The 22,082-nt window shown below is 40.4% G+C and overlaps 1 long non-coding RNA gene across 1 annotated transcript in view; it reads right to left on the reverse strand.

Annotated features, from left to right (window-relative positions):
• Positions 1-735: 735 nt before the first annotated feature.
• The window catches only part of LOC139084425 (uncharacterized), a 48,409-nt gene continuing 27,062 nt past the window's right edge, over positions 736-22,082 (reverse strand). Inside the window, exons 2-3 of the long non-coding RNA XR_011541773.1 lie at positions 4,238-4,367; positions 736-1,712 (exon numbers count right to left, since the gene is read on the reverse strand). This is a non-coding gene — a long non-coding RNA (uncharacterized lncRNA). The remainder of the gene's footprint in view (positions 1,713-4,237; positions 4,368-22,082) is intronic.

Consider the following 22,082-nt stretch of genomic DNA (forward strand, 5'->3'; position numbering starts at 1 on the left):
CTGAAATGAAAATTGACCAGAGGGATTCAAAAACAGATTTGAGCAGGCAAAAGAAAGGATCCATGAACTTCAAGATAAGATAATGGAAATTATCAAGTCTGAGGAACAGGAAAAAAAAAAGATTGAAGAAAAGTGAACAGAACCTAAAGGAACTGTGGGGCATCAACAAGCAGACTAACATATGGATCATGGAAGTCTTAGAAGAAGAGAGAGAAAGAGACAGAGAGAATATTTGAAGAAATAATGGCTGAAAACATCCCATATTTGATGAAAGATAAGATTATAAACATCCAAGGAGTTCAATGAACTCCAAGTAAGGTGAACTCAAAGACACTCATCCAGAGACATGTTATCATCCAACTTTTCAAAAGACAAAGAGAGAATCTTGAAAGTAGCAAGAGAGAAAGGACACACATACAAGGGATCATCAATAAGATCATCAGAAGATTTCTTATCAGAAACTTCGGAGGCTAGAAGACAGTGGGCCAATATATTCAAAGTGCTAAAAGAAAACACTTGTCAACCAAGAATCCTATATCTGACAAAACCGTCCTTCAAAAGTAAGGGTGAAATTAAAACATTCCCAGATAAACAAAAGCTGAGGGAGTTCGTGAACACTAGACCTACTCTGCAAAAAAACGCTCAAGGGAATCCTGCTAGGTGAAATGAAAGGTCACTAGACAGTAACTCAAAGCTGTATGGAGAAATAAAAATCTCAACAAAAGTACACACATGGACAATTATAAGAGCTGGTATTATTGTATCAGAGGTTTATAACTGCACTTTTTGTTTTCTACATGATTTAAGAGATATGACAACTAAATGCAATGAGTAATTCTGGAACTGCATCCTTTTGTTATAAAGGACATTATTGGGATTATTGGCAAAACTTGAATGGGGACTGAGAATTGGTTTCTCTTGCCTACCCTCGCTCTACCAAATACCAGGAAGCATGATGCTAACTGATCATTATTAGCTTCCTAGATGAACCATTATTTCCCTAGCATGTAAATAAGTTGTCAAATGACAGCATACTATCACTAAGTGAAAGGTTGAGGAATGAATTATTGGAATTATTAGCAGACCACATCTTCTTTCCTCCTCCATCTTTCTTGTGTCTACTGTGACCCCAGATATCTCATAGTCATGCCAACACGCATAAAACCAACAATGAGGAATTTCCTGCAGACTCCAATTTTCCTTTCTATTATCTCACATCACATCACTTCACTCACCATGCCTGACACCCTGCCCCTCTAACCTTCTCAGTTGCCCATGCATACGTCCATGTCACAACTCCATGGATCCGTGTACATTGTTCTTTATGCCTTCTCTCCACCCCGCACCACCTCACTTCCAATTTGACTCCACTCTCCTCCCACCATTTTATCCACTTCTTGGTCCCAGCCTAAAGGGACCAAGAAGTGGAAAAACAAAGATAAGGCTAGGAAAACACACTCAGTTCAGAGAAGCGCCACTTGGGTGGTTGAAGCAGACATGAATTTATACACCAGAAGTGGAATTAGCTCTCCAGAGGAATCCTTCTCAGGGTTACTCATGCCTGCAGTCCAATTTGAAGATGCCTCACAGGGGAGTTACAGGGGCATTCTCTTTATTACCAGGAAGCAGCCAAATTAATATATGAAACTCATCCGCAAACTTAAGAAACTTTAATCTTCAAGGAAGTTCTTTTGATGTGGGCATGGTTGATGCTGCAATGAAAATGAAAACAGAAGTGCAGCCCATGAAGTCTAAGAATAAGAATGTTAAATCATAAACATATTTCACTTTCACTTGAGTGATTTGCAGGAAGAAGACAATAGAAAAATTCAATCCACTTAAATATTCCTTAGCTAATATGGATGACAAATTGACTGAATTTGAAGAAAATGTTAACATCAATCCAATATTCTTGTCAAATCCACATTCATCTTAACATTATCATCTAACTTTCAGTCCAAATTCAAATGTAAGTGGTCTAAACACTCAAATTAAAAGTTGAAGACTGTGAGATTGGATTGCTTTAAAAGCAATATCCAACTACGTGCTGCCTACAGGAAATGCATTTTAAATAGAAAACACAAGTAAGTTAAAAGAAAAAAGATGAGAAAGATACACCAGGCTATTTAATCAAAAGAGAGCTGGAGCTATATTAATATCAAACAAAGTAGATTTCAAAGTAAAGAATATTACCAGGAATAAAGAAGGTCATTTCATGATGATAAAGGGGTTAATTCATTAAAAGTATATAACAATCATAAATGTTTATGCATCTAATAACACTACTTCCAAATAGATGAAGCAGAAACTGATAGAACGGGGGCCGGCCCGGTGGCGCATTCATTAAGCTAGCACGTTCTGCTTCGGCAGCCCGGGGTTCACCAGTTCGGATCCTGGGTGCGGACATGGCACCGCTTGTCAAGCCATGCTGTGGTAGGCATCCCACATATAAAAAGTAGAGGAAGATGGTCATGGATGTCAGCTCAGGGCCAGTCTTCCTCAGCAAAGAGAGGAGGATTGGCAGCAGATGTTAGCTCAGGGCTGATCTTCCTCAAAAAAAAAAACACTGATAGAACTGCGAGAAGTAGACAAACCCACAATTACAGTCAGAGATTTGAATACCCTCACAAAAGATATGAAAGCCCTATACATTGAAAACTGCAAAACTTTGTTGAAAGAAATTTTTAAAAACTTAAATAAGTTGAGAGATATAACTTGTTCATGGATTAGAAGCCTCAATATTGTTAGGATGTCAATTTTCCCCAAATTGATTTATAAATTCAATGCAATCCCAGCTGGCTTTTTTTCTAGGAATTGATGAACTGATTCTGAAATTCATGTGGAAGTGCAAATGACTGAGAATTACCAAAACAACTTTAAAAAAGAACAAAGTTGGAGAACAAAGGCTATCTGATTTCAAGATTAATTTTAAAATGAAGACATTGTGATATAGTTCCCCAATCTTAGAAAGTTAAGTATATACCTCCTTATGATCCAGCCATTTCTCCTGAAGATATTTATCCAAGAGACTTCTGAGGTCACATGTGGGAACAGAGTTCATAGCTAGGGTTTGACTCTCTATATAGGTGCCACGTGTGGCCCTTTAGACTACAGTGGTATATCTTTTTGTGACTTCTCAAATTTTCTAAATCTCCGTTTATCCCCATTTATACTCAGAGACGTGGAAAATACCTAGAGACATCTCTGGTCTGCACACTGCACACCCGTGTCTGGGTTTCGGTATACTATACTCTATCTTGTCAAGCTTTAAAGGAAACATCTCAGTACTGTAAATATTTTCTTTCCACTTTGGCCAGTTTGACTCTAAGAGGAATTTGTTCCCAGAAGGCTCTTTAAGTAAATTGTGATTGCACTTAAATTCAACTGAAACAAAAAGCATTTTGTTTCAGCAAAATAATTTGTCATAAATAAGGCTGGTTACAAGTATAGGAGCACATATTCTTCTAATATGACTTGGCTTAGAAGCAGTGATTAGTTTAATCCCATCCCTAAGCATTTAATCATCTGGCTTTTGCTCTGACCCTGACTGTTGAGAGTTCTCTTGGTTTTCCTGAAGTTCGTCTTTATTTTCATCAAGGACAGGAACAATCATATTTCAGGGTCGGAAGTATCATCTACTTTAACCCCCATTTGATGTTTGAATTTTTTCCACACTATTCCTGCAAAATGATCTTCCATCCTCTGTCTGAATAACTCTAGGGTTAAGAAATTCACTATTTTTTATGGCAGTATATTTCATCTATGGATAGCTCTGGGTATTTGAAAATACTTTCTTAAATTGAGCTGAAAAATGTCTCCCCATAGCTCTTTCCCATTGGTCTTATAACTATCTAAGAAGCACTATTGATCAGTTCTTTCTTCCCTGTGCCAGTCCTTCAAATGATAACGCAGCTCTGTCATACCCACCCATCCCACTTTGGTCTGCTCTTTTCCCTGCTCAACATCCTCAGTTCCTTCTTTAGGCACCTTTGATCATTAGATAAATAACATCTACTAGCATCACTCTTCCCACCAGGAAGATATTGATTCTCCTATAGCTAGAAACACATGAGCATTATCAAAATCTTAATTCAGTCCACACATTTTTCTTCTGAGCTCCTAGTTCACACTTTATTTGTAGACTAAAACTGTTCTTGAAGCTACCTGAATCTCCAAGTGTTCTGAAAAGCACTCAAGCATCACTAGCAAGCACCACCTGGTCCAGGCTGGAACTCACAGGCAGAAGAGTGAGAAGATTCTGAGAAGGGTCTCAGATTCTCTTGGCATCCTGTAAAGAGGCATCCTCAGACCCATTAGCAGTTGGATGTATGATGAGGCAGTGCTTCATGAAATGGATCCTTTGAGTCCTAAGGAGGAGGAGAGAGGACGGTCTTAATTTTCCAGTGGGCACACATCATGATCACCTCTACCCCTCACCTGAAGCTGCCCTCCAAATGCTAATGGTAAGCCCCTTACAGGGTTGACACAAAGTTGCCCTCTTGAGACTTTAATTGGCCTCATTCCTGTGCTGGTCCCACTTTCTATCTTCCCTACTGTTTTTTTCATGGGAACACTTCCTAATAAGTCACTTTCACACAAATCCTTGTCTCAAGGTTAACTTTGGGGAATCCACCTTACTCACCATCTCACTTACAACCATCAGTGGGGTCCTGGGTATCAGTGAATGTTCTGGAATATCAACCTTAAGCTCTACTTGCTAGGGCAATTCCTGGTACCAGTTGTCTTAGTTTGGTTCCCTTAAAAGCAGACCCTGAGATAAAGACTAGGGTACAGATAGTTTATTTGATATGTGTTCTTAGGAAGCAGTAGTAAAGGAGTGGGAAGGGTGACATAGCTTTAGCAGAATCCTTTCAGTGACCTTGGTAGAAGCACCCGAAAGGCTCAGGAATCAGGTGTAGCAACTTTGGAAGAATGGGAATTATAAATTCCCTAAGTCAAATGCTGGGAGTTATAGTGAGAAAGGCCACTCCAAGTTACACCTCTTGGTTCCCAGCTCTGTGTATTTTACCTATGAGGGGTACAGAACCATATAATGACCATTGGCTCAAAGTATACTGCTTATCTTAAAGCATAGCATCCCAACCGTGAAGAGTGTCATCCCTAAATTGTCCCCTTCATTCCAATGATCTCTTAGGTTGGGAACTTCTGACTGATAAAATCTATGCTAAGACCAGTAAAACTCATGATCATGTGCTCTTGTCATACTCTTTCACTGTAAAAAGAAATACTTAATCCAAGGAAATGTTATGTGGATCCCATGACAATAAATCAGACACTCTTTAATGGTGGTGCTGGCTAAGTGCTATAGGCCAGGAATGCAAACCCACACCCAAAATATGTGCTGATTTCATATTGATCCCAATAAGAGTGAATTGCTACCCTTCCAGAGTGAAAGTATTTCAGTGTAACCAACTTGCTACTGCTAGTTGGTATTCTCAAGAGTTGGCATCATTTTCAGGGCTCAGCATCAGTATGTGCTACTGAAAAATCAGTTATTCAGTAGCACCAGTAGCTCAATAAGCTTAGAGAGAGGCTGAGCACGGGACTATGGATCATGAAGGGATATGACCACGGCTGCCCATCATGAGCTGAGTACTGCCAGACCCACCATGTAATCAGGGCTCCCTCTCACCAAGTCTCCTCTGTTATGGCACGTATTATCTTCAAACTCCAAGGAGCCCTACCAAGTGCTCTGTCTCTTTCTTAGTGGTAGGAAGTGGGAGGAGTAATAACTTTTCTTTCCCTTGAAAGGAATATCTTAGCATGCCTCAAACCACTGGGTACCTAAAAATTTCCCCAGTGTAGAAGCCCCCTTATTCTTAGCGGAGTTTATTCTCCACCCTCTGACATGCATGCATGCATCATACTTGCCACTTTCTCATCCATCAGGTCCAAATAGCATAAAGTCATAAATATAGTAGACCAGTGTGATTTTCTGTGAAATGTCCCAGCAATCAAGGCTGTTTTAGATTATTGTGACAGAGAGCAGGCGAGTTAACTTAAAGGAGACTTTAATTCTGTAAACCTAGAATATCCAGGTACTTCTGAGTCAGGTCCCTGGCTGCCTTACAGTAATTATGTCTACCTTTGCCTTCGATAATTAATGTCATCAGTTGTACTCTGCTATTCTGGAATCTTATCATCTATACGAACACTAGGGAGCCAGGTTCCATAGCAGTCTTCTCTACCATCAAGCCTGGCCTACAAAGGACAGCCACCACTGAGCTTCCCAATGATGCCAGTACGCCTGTCTCTAGCATGTTTCTCATTGCTCTTGTTAGCAAGTATCCTCTAGGCTTTTCCGGCGACCATAATCAGTCAACAGGCTTTCAGTCTTATGTAGTAAGTCCCTTGTAGCATACCCATTTCCCCAATTCTTTGACCACTTCTTCAATACTCTGCCAAGGCAGTTCCAGTTTCTCCACTTTATTTATTGTCAGTCATCATTGTTTCCAAGTTTCAAAGAGCCATCTAGACAACATATTAGACCAGCTCCAAGCATTTATGCCTGGATATTAAACCCTAAGTCACTGTATCAATAAATTCTCCCTTATTCAGCCTTATATTCCAACCTCCCTCCAGTGCAGCACCCTCAATAGCCACTCCAAGTATGTTCTCTCCTTTCCTACCAGTATTATTTTATCCAAGTACTGCAACTTTTTGGTGAATAACATTTTTATTGCTGAAGCATGGCCAGTATTTCCCTAACTGGACCATGTTGAGATCTGATCCTAGTTATAGGCCTAGAATTCATGAGGGAGGTTCAGGCAAACCTTGAGGAAGGCAAGCATCATCTTTCAAAGTGTACACCTTGTGAGGCCTCTGCATGATCTCCAGCTAAGAGAAAACTGCTATTCCCCGGCAAAGCAGGGTGGGATAGGAGATGCGGGCCACTTCCTTAGGCCCAGAGTGCAGAGGGATCTTGAGGGAGTTCAAGGTTCTCAAGCACATCCACCCAGATTTCCCTGTCCTATATCTCAAGATCATACTCCTTCCCTGTCAGGCCATGATTTTGATGTGAGAGATTTGCTGAGACTGCAAATTCATCCTTCTCATAAGTTCTACTACTTTTGCAACTAATTCCTATCTCTGGTCTTTGTCATGATCTGCCCTCCAACTGCAGGAGATGGGGTTCTCCTCAAACATTGCCAAAGAGGCCTTCGGATTTTTTCACCATGCCCTGATCTGCTAATTGGCTGACCTGAGCCTGTCATTTTCACTCTTCAACACATTAGTGGCAACCAGTGATAATCAATTAATTCCATGGTGGTTATAATTTATATTTCCCCTATAATTCCCTACTACTAAGGAAGCATTATTCTTTCTTTCTCTCTCTCTCTCTTTTTTAATCTTCTATAGTGCTTGTTTACCAATTACATTTATACTTTCTAAGTCTAGAGCACTAGGTGTTAACTTGTAGTCACTTGGCAAATATTTGTTAAATTGAATTCATGGGGAAGGAAGAGGGTGTTTGAATTAAATATGCATCCTTAGGTACCTCCCAATTCTCTCTGGACAGAAGCCAGTCAGAGGCTAACTGAGCCAAAGGCAGGAAGAGACCAGCTGAGCCCACACCAATTCCTCATGGCTTCTGGGCTGGTACCCTCAAGATTCCCTCTGTATTATCACAAATCCTATTCTACTCAGCTAAAGAGTCATGGAGCTCTGAATTTCCTTGTGTCTATGGCAAAATGGAACTAATGATTTCAGCCCAAACTTTCCTTCTAATTTTGCTGCCACGTGTGACACTGTATGTGCCATCCTCGGTTGATCCCTTGGGTATAACCAAGATGAAAGATCCTTGCTGGTCCCCATCACTGTAGAAGGTGGACAGGCTCCTGGATTCTGGAAGTGCAGAATCATCAACTTTCCAAAGCCTACTGCCTGAGGGTGTGGGGGGCTAGCGCTGAAGGTTACAGGGAGACAGAGAAGGACAGGGCCTGGAGGCTAGGGCTGGATTTTGTCATTTTGTTGAGAACCTCACATTAAAAAAAAAAAAAAGATTTTATTTATTTCCTTTTTCTCCCCAAAGCCCCTTGGTACATAGTTGTACGTTCTTAGTTGTGGGTCCTTCTGGTTGTGGCATGCAGGACACTGCCTCAGCGTAGCTTGATGAGCAGTGCCATGTCCACGCCCAGGATCTGAACCGGAACCCTGGCTGCCGCGGTGGAGTGCGCGAACCTAACCACTCGGCCACGGGACCAGACCGAGAACCTCACCTTTAATACCACTTTTAAGACAGGACTCAGCAGTGCACACAGTGCATCACTCTGAGAGAAAAGGGACATTTAAATGGAACCAGGCCTATGCTCAGGTTCTGGAGACAGATGGAGTCACATCACCCCTCCCCTGATGTACCGAATGCTACATGACTCTTGGATGTTCCCGGAGTGTTTCAGCAGAGCATCTCTAAACACATCTCTCTTTGCTCCCACAATTACACAGGAGTTGCTCCCACATGTTATGTAGGAGTAGAGGAACCTCCTGGGAAGAGGAGTCTGCGTCCCTTTAATATCCTGTTATTGTAGCAACTTGATGAGCCAGAGGGCAGGAGATAAACCCAGGAAGATTCAAGGGCCTCCCACAAAAGTGAAGTTTCTAGGAGTTAGTGGTCTGAGGCACTCCAGGACATCTCCTGAAGGAAAGCTTGTTTCATTTCACACCTCCAATTAAGAAAGGAGTATAACACATGGTGGACCTGTTTGGAATTTAGTGGCAGAATATAGCTTACCGGTGTATATTGTCTTGGCCTGAAAGGTATCCTTGAGACAGGACTCTGTAGTAGTTTCAGGCTGTAGTACAAGCTTCCCTGTCATTTGGGCCATTTGATTATACACAGAGGTATCTGTGTAGGGTAAGTGCTGCTTGGAGTCTGTAGAAAATCGCAATAGCAGAACCCCAGCACAAGCCCCTGGGGTGTGGAGCAAGGCTACGTTCTCTATTTACTACTTGAAAAACAGCTCCTGGTTTCTCCACTGGAAAAAGAGCTATGAGGCCCTAGAAGAAACTGAGCACCTGACCATGGAACGTTAAGTGACCATGTAATCAAAAAATACCACCTGAGCTGGGTATTGTCAGAAGCAGCAAGTCATAAAGTCAGGCAGGAGGAAGGGCATCCATTACATGGTGGAAAGGCTACATTTGTGACTGGGTTCAAAGAGCTGTAGAGGCACACAAAGATAATATTAAAAGGTGGTCCAGACTCCCCTGCCACCCGTCTCAGTTGTACTGATGCCTGTCCCTCAACCTGGACCTATGGCTTCATGGTGGGGGCTCTTATGACAAAATGAGAGAAGAGGAAAGGACTCAGGCCTGATTCCCAGTTGGGTCAATGTGATATGTTGGCACTAGCTGGAAGAAATCAGTTGTCACATTACAGTTTCACACAAGGGTGGCCCTGAACAACAGCAGTGAGGGGAAATCTCAGCGGGCAAAGCTTTAAGCAGTGCACTTAGTTATTCACTTCATTTGAGGAAGAGGTGGTCTGAGGTATGGACATCCACTCACTCTTGGGCAGTGACAAATGGCTTGTCTTATTGGTCAGGACCCTAGAAAAAAAGACTGCATAATCAGTTACAAAGAGCTCTAGGGAGAATGCATGTGAATAAACCTATGGGAGTAGATACAAAGCACATTTATCATTGTATCTGATATTAATTTTATCAGAAAATAGCCACATAAAAGAGACATTCAACAACCTATGGATGAGATGATCTGTCCTGTGGCCCTGAGTCTGCCTCTCTCTTCAGTCACTCCAGCACATCTACAAGGGACCTATGAACTGAGTAGCCATGGTGGCAAGGAGGTCCAGCAACATGGGATCTTTATTGCCAAGGCTGATCTGGCTACAGTGGCTGATGAATCCTTAACCTGCCAGCAGCAGAGATCAGAACCAAGCCTTCACTGTGGAAACTCTCCTTGGTTAGACCAGCCAAGAGATGGGAGACCAATTATATCAAAATATTTTGGCTTTGGATGGGACAGTGGTTTATTCTTACCTAAATTATTACATGTTCCATACATCTTCTAAATACATATACATTCCAAAAATGAGTTTGCCTCGCCTTCCCTTCCTACTTTGCTTGTGCAAGTACCATCATCTGAGGGCTTACAGTATGTCTTATTTACCAACATAGTATCCCAGACAACATTATCTTGGACCAAGGAACCCATTTAACAGCAAGAAGTAAAACAGTGGGCTCATGACCACAGAATTTGTAGATATTATTATATGCACCATCACCCAGAAGCAGCCAGCATGATAGAATGATGGAATGGCCTGTTGAAGTTTCAATTAAGGCATGAGTTGGTGGACAACACTATGCTTGGTTGGGTGCTGCCCTCCAGGATGCAGTATTTACACAAAACTATCAGCCAACATGTGATGCTGTGTTCCTACCAGCTATAATAGGTAAATTTGGGAACCAAGGGTGGAAGTTAGAGTAGTCTCTCTCTCTGTTGCACCTAGTAACCCACTTGAGGAATTTATAGTTCCCATCTCTATAGCTCAACCAGATTAGAGGTCCTATTTCCTGGAGATGAGGTACACTTCCTCTAGTGGACATATATAGCTTCCACTGAACTTGAAGCTGCGATTACCACCTGGTTACTTGGAGCTGTTTATGCCAGTGGACCAGCATGTAAACAAAGGAATTACTATTTTTCTTTAAGTAACTGACCTTGATTAATATGAGGAGGGATCTGTAGAGAGAAGGAGCTCTAGAAAACTACATATGGGTCCCCTTCTATTTATATCAAAATGCTAAGGCCTGGGAGAGAACAGTTTCTGGGGGACTGTGATCTAAATAGAGGCTCCAGAGGTCATATAATTCTAAGAAATACTGGCATTTTGACTAGCCAGGGTAGAGAAACTACCTCAGGAAGATATTTAAGACCCCTAGAAAAGCCATGCTTTAATAGTAGTCTTACTCTAGACCTAAAGAAGTTTAAAACAAAACCTCAATAAAGAACAAGCCATTCTTCCAGTAAATTAAGTGCTTTCTAGAACAAAACTCAACACTGTTTAAAGGAAGACAACAAAATTCAGACACTCATAGAATAATATCCACCATATGATCAAATATTACTAGACAGGTGAAGAAACGGGAAAATGTGATAGATAACAAGGATATAAAATAGAATTTTTTTAAATATAGAGATTACACAGATGTTGGAAGCAGCAAATAGATTTAAAGTGAATAGGTTTCCTTTTAAGTAGATTTAAAGGTAAAGATGGATATAATCAGTGAACAGAAGAGGAGTAAAATGGAAGAGAGAAATGCAAACAATAAAAAAGAAATAATCAGAAATCTATAATTGAAAAATACAATATCTAAAATGAAAATTTCACTGGATGGACTTATCAGCTGGATTTGATACTACCTAAAAAAAAAAATCTGCAGACATTTCAATAGAAATTACCCAAATTGAATCACTGAAAGAAAATACCTGAAACAAAATAAACATAGCTGCAGTGACCTGTGGGTCAATATCAAGTGGTCTAACATGTATACTTGGAGTCTCAAAGAAGAGAAGAAAGAGGAAGAGAAAAAATATTTGAAGAAAGAATGATTGAAAACTTTTCCAAATTTAATGAATAATATTAATCCACGTATCCAATAAACTTCACAAGATCAAAGTCAGGTCAGCTCAAAGATAACCACATCTAGGCATTGTATTGTCAAATTGCTGAAAACCAAATATAAAAAGAAAATCTTAAAGAAGCAAGAGATAAAGACACATTATATGCAGGAGAATAATGATAAGAATATTTCTGACTTCTCATCAGAAAAGTAATGCAACCCAGGTTTATGCTTCTGCTTAGGAGATACAAAGTTGGAATAAAATGTATCTTCTACCATAAAAACAAGAGAAAGCTGAATAAACTACAAAAGTATAACATTTCCTGAGCCTTTCAGAGAGCTGAAATTGCAAGGCAATCAGGTAACCTGAATGCCAAAGAGAGATAAACTCTCCAAGAAAATATGCGATTCACAAATTGGGTCACCTGGATGTCACTCAGGAGGAAGAAGTGGTTATCACTCAAGTAAGCAGAAATCATTAAAATGCAATGAATTATTAAAGTTCCAGCGTGGGCTACCATGTCAATCTCTAATGCCTAAAGGCCTTAGGCACAAGGCCCTCTTTTCCATGAATTTTCACAGGGTACTCATGAGAAAGATTGGCAGCAGGGCAGAAAGCCAAAGTGATCTCTGTTGGCGGTTTAGGCCTGCAGATGTTCAGCAGTTGCTGGGAGAAGAGGCCTCAAACCCCTCCCTCTTCTGGAGACCATTCTCTCCTATGAAGTAGAAGCCTTAAGCTGCTGGCAGAGAAGCAGCAAACTCTATTATTTCCAGGATACAAGCAAAGACCCATCACCATTAAGGGGAGCAGTATAAGAAACACTCTATACACCTGGTGTGGGGTGGAAACCCATTCTAAATCAGACTCCTATACTGATACCAAGCAAAAAAAAAATCTGCTACCACTGAGGGAGAGGCAGAAAACGCTTGCCCAAGACCAACCTCAGATCCAAGACTGAGTTTGGCTGCCATAGGGAAGAAGGACAGCAATGCTAAAAAGGCCCCATCCCACGGCTCAGGCACACAAGGCCTGCCCAAGATTGCAGCTGGACTAGGGCAAAAGAAAACCTCCCCTACCCCCACCATAAGCCTAGAACCAAATAACAAACTGGAGTAGTTTGCTACTAGGGAAGGGCGAGAATATGAAAAGAAAACCCACTTTTGCTCAGGCATATAGGGATGGTTAAATGCTGAAGATAGAATGTGAAAACTGAGAAAAATCCTCTGGCCCCAGACCTGACCTTAAACAAAAGGCAACAGTTGCACATCGCTATGGGAATTTAACTCTGTGTTACACAGAAAGTAAAGATGATAGTGATAAAACCCAAGCCCAGCTTAATTGCTCACTAGATTGACTCAACCTCCCACACTGCCTAACAGAAGAAGCATGCCCAGTTCAGGAACAAATTCTATTTACCTCAGTTTCTACTGTTCAACACATGGTGTTCACCATTCAATCAAAAGTTATGAGCCATACAAATATCAATTAAAACAACTGATTGCAAGGAGATAAAGAAATCAACAGAACCAGACTCAGAGATGACCTAGATGTTGGAACTATGTGACAAGAGCTTTAAAATAACTATGATTAATTTGTTTAAAGATCTATTGGAAAAGATAGATAACATGCATGAACAGATGGGTAATTTCAGTAGAGACATGGAAATTATAGGGAAGAGTCAAATGGAAGAGTTAGAAATAAAAAAATTCAATTTCATTCTATTTGAATAGGCTCATCAGTAAACTCAACACACCTGAGAAAAGAATCAGTAAACTGAAGATAGATTAATAGAAATTACCCAAAATGAAACACAAAAAGAAAAAAGAATGAAAAAACAGGACATCCAACAGTAATAGGACAACATCAATCAGTCTTACATATGTGTAATTATAGTCCTAGAAGGGGAAGAGAACAGAACTGAAGAAATATTTGAAGGACTAATGACCAAGAATTTTTCAAAAGTAATGAAGATAACAAACCACAGATAAAAGAAGCTTAGAGAACCTCAGGCAGTATAAATAGAAACAAAACAAAACACACACACACATCTAGATGTATGACATTCAAACTTCTATAAACCAAAGGTAAAAAGGAAATCTTGGAGGCAGAGCCAAAGAAACCTTATGCATAGATGTTAAAAAGGAAAAAAAAAAGAATTACAGAAGACTTCTTATCAGAAACAATTCAACAAAACTGTTGAAATTCTATTGAATCTATAGACCAATTTCGAGGAGAATTTATATAATATTGAGTCGTCCAACCGTCAACACGATACCTCCATTTAGTAAGATCTTCTTTAAAGTCTCAATAATTTTAAATAGATTTCTGCATAAAAGGCTTGCATGTTCTGCTTCATTTATTCTTAGTTATTTGATATTTTTATGCTATTGTTAATGGCATCTTTCTTTTTAATCTTTTTTCTACCTCTGTGCTGCTGATATGTAAGAATGCAAATGATTTTTACATATTGAATTTGTTCTGGCAAATGTGTTAAGGTTATTAATTTTGATAATTTATCTATAGATTTCTTCATATTTTCTAAGTATGCAATCATTCTATGTCTGTGAAAAATCACCCTTTATTTCTACCTTTTCAATACTTACACTTTTTATCCATTCTCTTGCCATACAATACTGGCTAGGACCTCCAGTACAATGTTGAAAAGATACAATATTTGTGGGCATCTTTGTCTTGTTCCTGATCTCAAAGGCAAATCTTTCAATGTTTCATCAACTCCATGTGTTAACACAGCATGTGAAGCAATGGGAACTCTCTTATGTCAATGATAAGAGTATGAATTCACAAAACTATTTTGAAAATGAGTAGTCACTAGCTATTAAGACTAAAGATATACATACTCTGTGAACCAAAAATTCCAATTCTAGATATAAACCCAGCAGAACTGCATGCACATATGCACTAGGAGGCAAGACAAGAATGTGTTATAGCAGCACAATTCATAGAAACCAAAAACTGGAAACAACGCAAATTACGGTATAGACATACAATGAAATACGTGCTGGTTATCTATTGTACATAACAAGCCACTCCCAAAACTCAGTAACTTAAAACAACCACCTTTTATTTAGCTCAGAATTCTGCGGGTCAGCAGTTTAGGCTCAGCTCAGCTGGGAAGGTCTTCTGGTCTCCGCTGAGCTCCCTCATACATCTATGATCAGCTGTGGGCCAGCTTTGCTGATCTTGGCTAGACTTTCACATCTTTGAGACCTCAGCTCAGACAACCAGGTTAACTCAGCTCTGATCCGTGTATATTATGCCCCAGGAGGCTAGCCCAGCCTTATTCATGTGGCAGAGGCAGAGGTCCCAACACATAGAGTAGAAGCATGCAAGAGCTCTGCAGGCCTAAGATCAGAATTGGCACAAGGTTGCTTTCATCTCATTCTATTGGCCAAAACAAGTCACTATGCCAGCCCAGGTTCAAGGAAGGGAAAATAGACTCCATCTCTTGATGAAAGGAGCTTTAAAGTCACTTTGCAAAAGGCATGGGTACAGGGAGGAGTGAAGGATTGTGGGCATTTCTTTAATCTATTACAGTATCTATAGAAATTAAAAACAATAACCCATTGCCATACACAATAACGTAGATGAATGTCACAAATAATGTTGAGTGAAATAAGCTTGCACAGATACTATACGATTCTATTAATCTAAAGCTCAGAAACAGGCAAAATAAAGCATAGGGTTTATAGATACCTATAGAAAACTACTTAATAAAGTAGTTTTTTTTGAGTAGGGAATTATTATCATAAATGTCAGAGGGGCCGGCCCAGTTGCATAGTGGTTAAGTTCGTGTGCTTCACTTCAGAGGCCCAGGAATCACAGGTTCGGATCCTGGGCGCAGACCTAGTACTACGCGTCAAGCCACACTGTGGCAGCATCCCACATAAAACAGAGAAAGATTGGCACAGATGTTAGCTCAGTGACAATCTTCCTCAAGCGAAAAGAGGAAGATTGGCAACAGATGTTAGCTCAGGGCCAATCTTCCTCACACACACACACAATACTTAAAAAAATAAATGTCAGTATGGTAGTTACTTTGGGATTATTGGCAGTGGTCTATTTCTTAACCTGAGTGATCATTAAGTGGTAGATTTACGTTTTATGTACTTTTCTTCTTCTTATATCTTATGATAAAAAAATTAATACTGTATGTCTGGCACAAGAACAAAAAAATGGACAAATAGAACAGAAGAACTGAGACACAGTTCATACCCATAGATGAGAATGGAATGGACAGTAAGTGTTGCATCACAATTTAATGACAGAGGGCGCATTTTTTAGAAGATGGTGCTGGAAAAACTGGCTCACTAGAGGGAGAAAAATAAAACTGGATCCCCGCCTCCCAGAGTATATGAAGAGAGATCCAGAAAGACTAACCACCTCAAAGCAAAAGAGTATAAGTTATCAGTAAATATTGTGAGTTAATATCTTCCTGACATATGAGACAGGGAAGGATTTCTAAAGAACAGTGAAAGAAGTTATAAGGCCAAAGCTGATGAAATTAATTGCATCAAATTAAGAAAATTCGTTCAGTGAAGACCATCATGATCAGGTTAACAAATAGATGACAAATTGAGTGTTATTTGTTATACCCCAAACTTTTTTTTTTTTTTTAAACTAATGTCTAACATATACAAGGTAACTCTTAAATGCACGATTAAAAAGCAGGAATCCCAAGGGGTTGGCCCAGTGGAGTAGTGGTTAAGTTCACATGCTCTGCTTTGGTGGCCCAATGTTTGTGGATCCAGATCCTGGGCGCAGAATCACACATTGCTCATCAAGTCATGCTGTGGTGGCATCCCATATGTAAAATAGAGGGAGATTGGCACCGATGTTAGCTCAGGGACAATCTTCCTCACCAAAAAAAAAAAAAAAAGAGCAGGAACCACACCCCCCTCCCCCAAAATAAATGGACAAAGAAAGGGAAAAGGCAATTTGCAGAAGGGGAATCAAAAAGTCTGGCAAGCCTGTGGAGAAAGGCCCAAACTTATTAGCTATCGGAGTAACATAAAGTTGAAAAATAATGAGATATTACTCTGCTAAGCTTGTAAAAATTATAAAGCTGAATAATGCCAAGTGTTGGCAGGTAGAGGGACCCTCTTATGCTCTTGGTGGGAGAGTAGACTGGTGCAGCCACTCTAGAGAGCAGACAGTTCTTAGTTACAAATCACTGTATTCCATGACCAGTGTGGAGGAGGAAGAAATTTTCCTCCATCCTTCTAGGTTCTTCTGGCTGGCCTAAGAATTAAACTGATATGGGACAGATTAATAGGAGAAAATCAAATTTACTTCATACATACAGGAACCCCGCACACATAAGAGGGCCAGAGACCCTACATACATGAGCGCTCCAGGGACAAAAAGGTAAAATCAGGTATATATGCCACCTGAGCTAAGGAATGAGACAGGAGCCCAAGGCTTCAGAAGGAAGAGAGTCATTCACAGGATGACAAAAGGAGCAAATGTTCAGTAGAGGTTTGCCCTGCCATAGAGATAGATCATAAAAAGTTATTTCTGGTGATAGTGCTTATTATGGGCAAGACTCCCAATTTAAATTCTTTGAAGGAGAGGTAAAAGTTTCTCTTAAGCCTGCAGGGTCTCGATTGCCTTTAGCTCAAAATATTTCACCTGCCAAAGTAGCACATCTCAAGGAGGCCTGTTCGGAGCCCCTTCACCAGCAAGCCCCACCGCTGGATATGTTTCTGGAAAAACTTCCCACTCAAATTCACATGAGGACATCTATGAGGATGTTCATCCAGACTATTTGTGGCGGGGAGGAGCTGGAGGTGATCCAGATATCTATCCAAGAAGAAGTAGATAGAGGGGCGGGCCCGGTGGCGCAGCGGTTAAGTTCGCACGTTCCGCTTCTCGGCGGCCCGGGGTTCGCTGGTTCGGATCCCGGGTGCGGACATGGCACTGCTTGGCAGCCATGCTGTGGTAGGCGTCCCACGTATAAACTAGAGGAAGATGGGCACGGATGTTAGCTCAGAGCCAGGCTTCCTCAGCAAAAAGAGGAGGACTGGCAGTAGTTAGCTGAGGGCTAATCTTCCTCCAAAAAAAAAAAGAAGTAGATAGGGAAAATGTGGAGTGCTGTGCAGCAGTTAGAAGCAACAATTACACACACCCAGAGCAACACATGTCACACTGAGCGAAAAGGCAGAAAAGAATGAGACCGATAGCACACATCACTTATATAAATTAATACACCATACCCAGTAGACAATCCACATTTTACAAGAACACATACAACTAACAGCACGTACATTAAACAGGATGGTTTTCTTTAAGGGAGAAAGAGGCAAACGAAAGTGAAGAATGGGGTGAGGGGCCTGCCCAAACCAATGAGTGCCATCAACCGAAGACCACACTTACCTCAATCCTCTGTGTCCAAAGTTCCCTCAAAAACTCAAAAACCTCAAAGACAACAGGAAGGTTTGAAATGAAATATAAAATCTTTCCTCTTCCATAGTTTTTCTCTCCATGGCAACTGCTGTTAAAGTGTGTGCATGTGTGTGTGTGTTGCACAATTTCTAGAAAAATGCCGAATGTATTTACCAGCATATGTATGAACATGTAGTTTTGATTTATACCACATTTTTCTGTGCTTTGTTCTCTTTGCTTCAGAATATATTTTGGGCATCCTTCCCTTTCAGCACTTACACATGTATCTCCTTTTTCAATAGCTGTATTGTATTGATATGCTTCAATTTAATTTTCCTACCAATAGATATTTAAGCTTGCTTTTTAAGTTGCTTGCTATTAAACAAGTTTTCTGTTTGAATTGTCATTAAACAATGTCTTGCAAACATTCTTGTGCATAAATTTATGGGAAATTTTAGCAAGTATATTCACAACGTAAATGCCAAGTAGTGAAATTTCTCAGTCAAAATATACACACACTTAAATATTTGATAGATATTGCCAAATTGCCTTGCCAAAGGTTGCAACAATATAAAAAATCCCATCAAAAACATCAGAAAGTTCCTATTTTTCTATAGTTTTGCCAGGTCTTGGTATTATGAAATGTTTTATTTTTTCACCAACGTAAAAGTTGAAAGATGGTATCTTGTTGATGTTTTGATCTCCATGTTTTTAAATATGAGTGAGATGAGTATATTTCCATAATTTTACAGACCATTTATATTTTTCCTGTGAATTGTCTGTTCTTATGACTTGCCTATTTTCTTCTGAGTTGTTTTACTGTCTCTCATTCATTTGCATGAGGGTTATTTTGCAAATTAAGGCAATTAGCCATTTTATCATATGTTCTGCAATTACATTTTCACAGTCTGTCTTGGCTTTTGCCAAACGGAAGTTTTAAATTTTTAGACAGTCAAATTTATCAATCTGTTCCTTTATGGTTTCTGGGGAACAGATATTTTAAATTTTATTTTGTGGCTCCGAAGTTTAAGTGCTTTTCTGTGAGGATTGATGAAGTCAAGAGGGAGGAGGAAGTAATTGAGACGGTTGCAATTCAAAGGCAGAACAAAGAATTTAAATAAAGAGGTGGAAGCAGGAATGGCAGCCCAGCTGGGGCCAATTCAGGAGCAGCAACATCCCAGCAAACCTGTTGGATCCTTCCACTTCAAGAGAGCTCTGAGCTATGCTGGTGACTATGCGTCAGTAAAAACCCAAATATAGGGGCTTTTATCATTGTTCAATTCTCCATCACTGCAAGGAAAACAGCATGCAATTCAGCCCATTGAGCTGATTTGTTACCTTTTTCAGTCTTTAGAGCTGTCCATCTTAGTGTGGTGGCTTTCCAAACAGCACGCGACTGGTCCACCTTAGATCAGCCATCCATAACCAAGCAGCTCTTTGTTGATCAATAGAGATCTGTTCCCAGGGCACTGTCCAGGCGGCAACAGGATCCAGCAGCTCCTCAGGTGGTTCCAAAATCAGTCCTAGAGGAAGAGTCTCCCTGCTTGTGGACCAGATGGGTACCTCTTTGCAATCATCCAGTAACACATTCCTGTGTAAGGCATTTCCATTGTGGTATGGAACTCTTCTGGGCACAGCCTTTCTTATTAGAGTGTTTCTCTGATATTACCCGAGACATCATAGGTATTTTTATGGATTATTTTATGTCCTTCAGCTATAGGGGTGATACCAGCTCAACACAAGGTTGACATAGGGGAAGCCATATTATAGAAAAGAAACCATATTGTAACTTGAATGACCTCTGACTAACTAACCCAGTTGGATATGTACCCTCCAGGAGATGTACATGCTCTGTAGATTTTACGGCCCCTGCTTGTGTATGTACTTCCCAGTTGTGATAAGACGATAACTTTGTTCTTTCGACTTCCCTAGGAATGTGATGATCCTTGAACAGAGATCCTATTCTGACATCCATGACAAGTGAAAGATCCAGTGTGGTGACTCCTGGTCTGTAACACCAGAGGGTCAGCTTTCCTAATCCCTCCCGCCTTAATCCACTGGCCTATGTAACTGCTTCAAGATTCTGTGCCCCCCTTGAGATAGTTCTTTAGGATGCTAGTCCACCATCTTCCATTTGCTATCTCATTGCTTAATAAAGTGCCCTTTCTCTGCCACCATCTTTTGTCTTGATAGATTGGCTTTTGTCTTGCGCCGAGCAGATCATATCCCTTATGGGGTAACAGGGGTAGTCTCAATTAATGCTCGGTAGTGAGCTGGTAGTTGTCCTCAAGCAGAATATATCACACCATGCCCCTGGAAACGTCACCTCTCGGTAGCACTCACAGGCTTTTGCAATAACCGCCAGTCTACATAAGTATGTGTTGCAGACACTTCCAAAATAATGTAGGGTACAGATCATAGGGGCTCAAAAGCATCGAGAGATAAACTACTTTTGGCACTTCAGACATGGCCTGTTTTTGTTCAAATACAGCCTTCTTTTGGGTAGTTTTGTGGACCAGAGCTAGCAATATTCCCACACGTGGAATGCATTCTCCAAAGTCCAAATGTTGGGCTTCTCATTTAGTTCTAGGGGTAGGTAATGATAGCAGTTTATTTTTAGTTGCCTATGGAATGTCTTGGGTGGCTTCTAACCAGGTTATTCCTAAGAATCTCACCATTTGCGCAGGCCATTGGACCTTTGCTAGATTTATCAACCAGCCTTTGTTGGTCATGCGTGTCAGCATTGCATTTAGGTCAATCCCAGTGTAACCACAGGACCAGGAACAGAATTTGCTACCCCAAAAAATGCCTCTTTGGCATAAGAATTATTTTAGGCTGATTACTTTTTAGAAACATCAGACACAGGGAAAGCTCTGAAAACCTAGTAGAAGTTACTCATTTGTAAGGAAAATTTACGTTTATAAGAGAAATCTCCATTTGTAAGGGTGCCTTTCTCTCTGTGCCAGGAAGGAGAGGATAACTAAATCTCTAGAAATTCTTATCAATAGAGAAGGTAATGACTTAAATCTACTTAACTTTATGCTTGTTTACTGTGCTGACTTCATCTTAACAACAGAATGTTAAAGCTAGTTTTCAGGGGCATTGAGCCAGCCAGGAGCATGCACAGAAGAGAAAATTCTGATCTGCCAATCAAAACTCATCTGCCATTGCTTCTGCTTACCAGCCTGCCCTCTCTGATCCCTTAAACCTTACGCCATGCCCTGGTTCAGGGAGACAGAATTGTGAGCCTTCCTTCTGTCTCCTTACCAAGTGATTATGTAATAAACTGCTTCTTCTCTCAAAGACCAGTGTTCCACAGTATTGGCCTCAGTGCGCATAGGGTGGACAGAGCCCTTGCTCAGTGACACCAACTTGTTCTTCAGTTTCTGATATTATCATGATATCATCAATATGGTGTATTATTACACTCAGAATCTGCATCATCAATTCAAATCCCTTCTAACCAAATTATGACAGTTGCTGGTGAATTCAAACAACCCTAAATAAATAGCAATACAGTAAATGTAAACTGGAATCCTTCCCACATGAAAGCAAACTATGGTTGGCTCTTTTTCAAGATCAAGACAGAAAAAAAGCATTTACAAATCAATCATTGAGTATCAGTCTCTTTTAGCCTGCTGTTCTTTTCGTACTATTGAAACTGTATCAGGGACTACTGATGCTATGGGTAGCACTACTTTATTCAAGCCCCGATAGTCCACTGTTAGTCTCCATGAGCCATCTGCTTTTTCACAGGTCAAACAGGTCTATTGTACAGAGAATTCATTAGTACCAGCACTTCAGCTTCTAACACGTCATTGATTTCTTTCTGTCCACCAGATATCCTATACTGTTCTAAATTAACAACTTGTGCAAGCTTGCGCAGCTCTAGTGGGGCCCATTTAGTATATCCAATCAAGACTGGCCTAAGGGCAGACTTAGATGCTTTGTCTTACCATAGTAGGTAGAGGAAGTGTTCCCCTGTCAAACATAAAATTCATCCCAATAATATATTCAGGTAAAGGAGATAGATAAAGCCCAGTCAAGCATTCCAATTTTTATCCAAACTTTCATCT

This window comes from Equus przewalskii, chromosome 1 (genome assembly GCF_037783145.1).
Source record: "Equus przewalskii isolate Varuska chromosome 1, EquPr2, whole genome shotgun sequence".
Lineage (NCBI taxonomy): Eukaryota > Metazoa > Chordata > Mammalia > Perissodactyla > Equidae > Equus > Equus przewalskii.